The sequence below is a fragment of the Candoia aspera genome, chromosome 2, assembly GCF_035149785.1.
Source record: "Candoia aspera isolate rCanAsp1 chromosome 2, rCanAsp1.hap2, whole genome shotgun sequence".
Classification (NCBI taxonomy): Eukaryota; Metazoa; Chordata; class Lepidosauria; order Squamata; family Boidae; genus Candoia; species Candoia aspera.
In genome coordinates this window covers 80,881,064-80,888,343 of record NC_086154.1, presented here as the reverse complement: position 1 = coordinate 80,888,343, position 7,280 = coordinate 80,881,064, and the positions used below count along the sequence as shown (strand labels likewise).

The 7,280-nt window shown below is 41.8% G+C and overlaps 1 protein-coding gene across 4 annotated transcripts in view; it reads left to right on the top strand.

Moving 5' to 3' along the window:
* Positions 1 to 1,056: 1,056 nt before the first annotated feature.
* P4HA2 (prolyl 4-hydroxylase subunit alpha 2) overlaps positions 1,057 to 7,280 on the top strand; it is a 51,153-nt gene continuing 44,929 nt past the window's right edge. For 2 of the 4 annotated variants that reach the window (XM_063292325.1, XM_063292328.1), the window contains exons 1-2: positions 1,057 to 1,175; positions 1,693 to 1,737. The gene's annotated coding sequence lies outside the window, so the exon portion shown is untranslated. Of the gene's footprint in view, positions 1,531 to 1,692; positions 1,738 to 7,280 lie in introns of all 4 variants that reach the window. The other 2 variants (XM_063292327.1, XM_063292326.1) reach the window with 2 other exon arrangements.

Below are 7,280 nucleotides of genomic sequence, written 5' to 3'. Positions count from 1 at the left end.
AAATGAAATGTGATGTATACTTTCAGGAGACAATCTGTATTTCAGGTTTGAACATCCCCTGTATGTATCAGAATGGGAGAGTTTCTCTGAAGCCATCAGAACGAGTTTAATGTGCCTATTTAAGAGCACAGCTTACCTTTCAGTTCAAAATCAGTGGCTCACTTTGCTTAGGGAAAGATCAAATACTACCCTTATTAGTGACTGGAAACCCTTTATGGACTTTTTGCTGAAAAAAGAAAAAATGAACTTGTGAGTTTTGGATTTGATGATTAGAAGGGGTAGATTATGGAAAGAAGGAAATTATGATGTAACCTTGGAGACAGAGGGTAAAATATAAACACGCTTATAACTGCTGTTAAGAAGATTGGAAGCCACTTCTTTGTAATCTTTTTTCTTTGTCTTTCATTCCTACTTCTCTTTTTATTTCTTCTTCACTTACTTATTACTTTTCTGTATTCTTCTTTCAACTTAAAATTTGTACTGTACTGTTTTTATTCTGCTGAAACCCTCTTTAATTATAAAAACAAAAAACAAAATCAGCGGCTCACGACATACATGGGAAGAGAACTGAACCACCTTATGGCTTAGTATGACAGATGAACCCAGACTTTTCTGATTTGTAAACCATAATTTACAGCTTAGACTGATGTGGACAATAGTTCATTCAATAAGCCATGCTTCAATTAGGTCCTTACGTGAACCCAGACACATAGGCATACTCCGCGGGTTTCCACTGGTTGTTTCTCGCTATGTCTTCTGTGGAAAAGCCTGTTGTCCATAAAAGTCTTAGGCATGAGCCATAATGTTGTAAAGAAAACGTGCAAGTTGGTGCGTACAGCAGGGCGAGGCGAGGCGAGACGGCGGAACCAAGTTTCCAGCCGGCTCAGCTCTTCCGAAGGTGGGAAGGGGGACAGCTCTTGGAAGCATTACGGTATTCCCGCAGCCTTTCCTAGGTCTGTGCCAGGCTCGCAGGGGGGTGGGGAGGAGGGGTTTCCGACGTGGCAGCCGCTCAATAGGAGCGCAGAACGCCAAGCGCATCAGCAAAGGAAGGGCGGGACTAGAAGTGCCAAGGCTGTTCTAGAAAGCGCGGAGTTGCGTAGCGTGTTCTTAGGCGAGCCGCGGACCCCGCTTCTTCCCAGGCGGGACAGGATCAAGGTGCACCTGTGGGACTCCTTGTACGTTGCTTTGATCCCAACCGTCGTATCGCCAGACCGGCATTTGGTGCTCCTTAGCCTCTGCCATTCTTGGAGCTGTGCTGTTCCGCACTCCCCCGGCTCTGCCCGCCTGCTTCTTGCCCACACCTCCTCTCCTTGCTCCTAATTAACCATCTCCGCTGGACTGTGGCACCCGCCCTCTTTCTCCCCCACCCCTGCCCCTACGCGCGAAGAGCCCCTCACCGCGCAATCCTCTCCATGCCTACCGAGCAGTAAAAACCACAGAGCAAAGCGGTGGGGCTTACGCCCAGGCGAGAGTGTCTAGGATTGCCTCCAAGGCCATTCCTGCATGCCTCCTGCAGCCCCCGCATGGCAAGTATTAGGAACACGCACCGGCGAAATCCGAAGCTGCCGGCAACGCGTTAGCTTCGTAGGCGCAGTGGAGAAGCCGCGGGGCTGGGAATGACTTCTTCGCTAGGCCAGCTACAGCCTGGAACATTTCCACGCCATAATAAACTCCTGCTTAACTTGTTTTCAGGTACAGGCCAGAGAGCAGACAAGGCCAGCACGGCGGTTTCTGCAGGTAACGCTTTGAAATGCTCACCGGGTGATGTCTGGGCAGGAGGGGGGAGGAGGAGGAGGAGAAGAAGGCGTCGTTGTAAGAAAGCTATTTTTGGAAGATCCGTAACCGGGGAATGTTGGTCGAGTTGTGGGCGAGGTCCCAAGTTTGAGAAAACTTGGCCTTCAGCTACGCGGGGGCAGGCTAAGTTCAAGCCTGGCCAAGTGGAAGTGGTTGCTCCTCTTCTCCTCCACCTTCCTGAGGGTCGGGGTGGGGGGAGACTTAATGGGGTGTCAACCCACTGTGACCCATCCTGCAGTTCTGAAAGCTTCCTCTGCTTGATGTTGGCCAAGTGTAATTGTGTGCATCAGCCCCTAGGCTGGAATTTTCAACCTGCTACATTACAGAAGGTGGCATCTTTTTGGAACAACAGGGGTGGGGGATTCTCTGGCCCTGGTGGGGGTTGGAAAAGGCCTGCTTGACTGAAGGTGGAACCCAAGCACCAAGAGGCGGTGAGAAGGGTAGAAAAGAAGTGGTGTTATTTATCTCTCAACTTGTGAAGGATCTTCCAGCAGGCAGCCAGCCAAATGACCTTGCACTTGCAGTCATTCCTGATCTAAGAAAACAGAAAAGGCTGCAGATTTATCAACTACTTCTTAGGAAAGAGAGGGGAATTGAGGGCAATGACTTCCTCTTTAATGGTGTTTTCTCTCTGCCAATTTCTCTGCCAAAGTAAGGCCCTAGAGAGACCCTTCTCTGCCTTGCACTGCTTTATTTATTCATTCATCATACAATCAGCCCAATAATGAGCAGAGTTGAGGGTTCTTCTTAGTTAGACACTAGATATATGCACTATGTCTCTGCATTTTTGTAGGGAAGTGTCAAAAGTGAAGCTAGAAGGGGAATGGAAAGCCAAAAATCCTGGCAATGCCAGTGAGACTGGTATCCTTTTCCTGTATAGCTCTGAAATGCTTCAGACAGAGTGTCTGTCGCATTAGGATCTTCCAAGGAGGCTATAGAGACATGATTCTGGCCTAACATGTCATATGTGCAGCTAGCTATGGTTTACTTAGTGAACCCTGGTTAAATAACCGTGACTTAACACAATATGCAGCCAGAGGCACTGGCCTACTCTAAGCCACAGTGTTTTGGCTTGTGAATGTGGAGATTTGGGGTTCATCTTATGACTCTGTTACATATCTCCATACAAACAATTTGCAGCCTGGTATTGCACATCAGTACGCAGCCAAGGCTAAGCTAGTCAGTAAATTTCTAGGGCCTAAATGTTGGCTATGGAGATACAGGCTGCATAGAAGACAACAGCTTTAATGACATTTGGGAGAGGGAACAGTTTTATTGTGCTATGAGATACTACATTCTCTATCCCCATTATGACCACCTTCTTGAGGTCCAGGAATTGGAATGTCTTCCAGAGGGCACATTTCACTGTCAGATTTATACTTTGCCTTTCCTCCAGGACTTCGGGAGCATGTGTAGCATCTGGAGTCAGGATTAAAAATCAATAGTGTCATCTCCAAAGCAAACAAAAAAATATTAAGAAAATAAATAGCTGCCCAGAGTCACTTGCTGAGATGGGTGGCTATAGAAATTGAATAAATAAATAAACAAAATAAAAAAACTATTTTTGTAAAAATTATCTGTTTATGAGGCTTTCATCAGTGGGTGGAATTCAAAGGGTTTTTTGTTTTGTGTGTGTATGTCTTCGGGTCAGTGTTGACTCCCGGTGACTACCTAAACTACTCCCTGTAGTTTTCTTGGCAAGATTTTTGGAAGTGGTTTGTCATTGCCTTCTTCCCAGGGCTGAGAGTGACTGGCCCAAGGTCACCCAGTTGGCTTAGTACCTAAGGCGGGACTAGAACTCACTGTCTCTTGGTTGCTAGCCTGGTGCCTTAAACACTACACCAAACTGGCTCTCAGAATTCATTGTAGCTAATAACTTAATTAATGTGCTATTAAAACTTCCTTATGAACTTTGTAAGATTACAGGTTTCTGAATAAAAATATCCCTTTCTTTTGATTGTGGTCCATATAGTCTAGCACAGGGTTTCTCCACCAGGGTTCGGTGGCACCTTAGGGTTCCGTGAGAGGTCACTAGGGGTTCCCTGGGAGAGCACAATTTATTTTAAAAAATATTTCAAATTCAGGCAACTTCACATTGAAGAGGTACTTTCATTCTTTATTTTTAGTTTAAGAACGCTGTTAATGCATAAATACAGGCCTACACATGAAACAAATATACTTTTTGTAACTTGTGACCTATATTTGAGCGTGAATGTGCAGGGGCTCCCTGAGACCTGAAAAATATTTCAAGGGTTGCTCCAGGGTCAAAAGGTTGAGAAAGGCTGGTTTAGCACATTGATTGTGAACTTTAGAATCCTTAAACTAAACTTAAACTTTGAATCAAAAGGCCATGCTTTGGAATAAAATTCAAAATTTGCAGGAGGGTTTCATCATTGTTATAAGCAATACCTAAAGGAAGTACTATAATAACTGGAAATTTTTAATTTAAAGGGCTATCTGTAGAAAATAGTTTCTAAATTGTGTATTCTCATTAAACACAGTGATGGTTCATTAATGCTGAGATTTGTATAATCTAAAAAGCTGAATAAGATGGGGCACACTTTTTAGTCTGATTTCAGTAGAAGAATTAGACATACTATATAGCCAGCTCTTTTCCAGAAAATACATTTGCATATTGGTTCATTAATTTCCTGAAATGTCTTTTGGGCTTTCTTTGAATGAAATGTGTGTTTAGTAAAATATCTGATAGATTGACTGTAATTATTTCAAGTATAATGCAAGTTTGCATTGTGTACAGTTTGTGATGTAGAGGTTCTGCTTTAACAAAAACAACTTTTAACTAGCAAGCAAATATACAAATCCAAAGCATACTCCTTCCTCTTTATTTTGTTTATTCCTTCTAACCTCAGTCTGTTCCCCTTTTAAACCCCTATTCATCAATTCTGTTACTTCTGACTAGATATACCATATCTCGACTGCAAATGTCTAACTAGAGTTTTCTATGTCTCTCCTGTTATCTCTGCTGTTGAAAAAAAGGTGAAAGTTACTATTTGCATTTTTGCAGCTCAGATGCAGTATGCGTGATCCTGGTCTAATTGGTATTTTAAACATACACCCAGAATAAATATTTCTGCTGCCTTGTGATTTTTGTTTAAAACTGTGTTTAATGTATCAGAAAGTTAGAAGAGTGGAAGCTGTAGAGAAATATTACCTTGACGTGTGTCACGTATTAGACTTGCATGACCAGTCAAAGAGCAGCTAAGGCTAAGGCATATATTTTTAAAAGTTTTGACTTAATGTGAGCCTAAGCACTGTGATTTGTAAACCATGGTTTAAGCTGAGCATACTGTTGGAACCTAGTCAGTTTTGATTATCACTATCAAGGCTGTCTTATAGCTGAGGTGATTGTGGCATTCTTCTTTGCATGACAATAAGAATGCCATTTTTGTACATTTGATGTTGATGTACACACATTCAAATGAAAATTGTTCTTAATTTTTATGAATCATTCTGTTGGTCTCCTCTGTTTCAGCTTGTTTGCTGTTAATAACCTAGAGGGAGAAGACAGTTTTCCTTGATTTTGAATTACAAGTTTCTGAATGTTCAGAAAAGATTCAAAGCAGGCTTATTTCAGCTAAGACTTCCAAAGTTTTTGCAGTTGGGATTTTAGAATGATTTTCAGTATGTTTTTCTTGAAAGTCTTTTAATATTCCAAAGATTTATAGATATATCTGATAGGATGTTGCATATTAACATTCTGGACTGTGACCAAGAAGTGTAGTTTTACATCTTTTCCTCCAAAGTTTTGGCTAGCTCTGGATGGAGAAGACAACCTAGCTTCCTTTTCATGCTTGCAGTTTGAATTGAACAGGTCTCTTCATATATTTGTCCTAGAGCTTTTCTCTTGGGATAAGAGGAAGATAGAATAACCAAATTTAAAGGCTTTGGAACAAGAACTCATTGCAGTTTTGAAAAGTCTTTCAGAACTTATCCCAATGTTAGTGTTTTTAAAGCTGCATAACCAAGAAGTCACAAGGTTACTAACTTTATTAAAATAAAGGAAATTCATAAGATTATTGATGTATGGTGCCACTGTACTCAAAAAAGCATTTGAGACACCACCTACCCTCATATTGTTACCAAAAAAAGCACAAAAGGATTAAATGTTTGTTTAACATTTAGTTGTTTAATTATTTGCAGATGCGCATTAAACTTTTGGCATGGGAGGTGGTGATGCAGGCATGTGGAAGGAATGAGTGCAGTGTTTTAGAGATGTGATGCTCGACTCTGGAGCAAGAAGCCAGCTGGAAGGCAGTTATCTTTGGGGAAAGAGGAACGTTTAGTAAGGCTCTTGGCTTTAAGAGGTTAGCACCATTATTTAGTTTTAGCAAGAATTGTCCCTATGCTGCCAAAGAGCTTATGGATTCTAAAGACTTTGGGAATGGCCTGTGCCTTCTGAGGATCAAAGAAACGAACAGTTCCATACGGGGTCTTTACACTGTTTCACAATGAGCTGTGGACCCGTGTGATCTCCCACAGTTACTTGTTTTTGGCATCTAAGCTGATTTCTTTTTGGCTTGGCAATTGTGCATTTAAAACTTCACCAAGGTGACCCTTCTCTTTAATAAGCTACAGGCTCTTGCCTCGTCCATCTTCTAGTCCTGAACTAAAGTTTAGCTGCCATAGCATCAACTCAGAATGCTATTCTTTCCATTTAAAAAGTGCAACAAAGAAGACAACACCTTGGTGGTTTTCCAGCTCCCTCTCATAGCACCTGCTTGGATTTTGGGGGGGAAATCAGTTAAATGTACATAATCTGAACTAAGGATGTGAATGGAGGATTGGGCACTCTTGAGTGGCATTCGTCATATTCTATTGGTCAGCTGGAGGGACCACTGTAGTAGAAATTATTGTGAGTCAGCTGCAGACTGTTTTAAGGACTGGGGAGTGGTGGTGTAGAAATGTTCTGTGTCCTCAGGATAACATACAGGTAGCACTGTAACTACCACCATTCTCCTCAAAGCCAGATAAATCTGCAAAGTGTTGAGATTCTGCATTTGTCTGAATGTGAGATTACCCTGATCCGATAGCTTCCTTCTAAGCAATCAGGGTTAGATTATTTCCCATTGGAACTGCACAATCTCATGGCAGGCACATTTTTTATTTTAAGGTTTGGGTCTTTGTAGAAGCAAAATGCTGGTGTAAATGGAAGAATAAAATAATGAATTCATGAGCCACAGTGTGGTTTCTGAATGCAGTTGTTTCCCCTTGCTGCTTCCTTATAAAAGGAGGCCTTCTGAAATTGTTTATATAGCAGGCGCTTCTTCGTGGATTCAATACTGACCACACCCCTGAAACCAATATTGTGTGTCATCTATGACTTCAGGCCTGGCATTTGTCTAAATAGGGATGATTTTACTGTGTTATGCATAGTTGTATATTTAAGTGCAGTGGGAAACAGTGTTGTATTTTAGATTAGGTTTTAAATAGAAATGTCAGAAATAGACATGTCACTTAAATAGAAA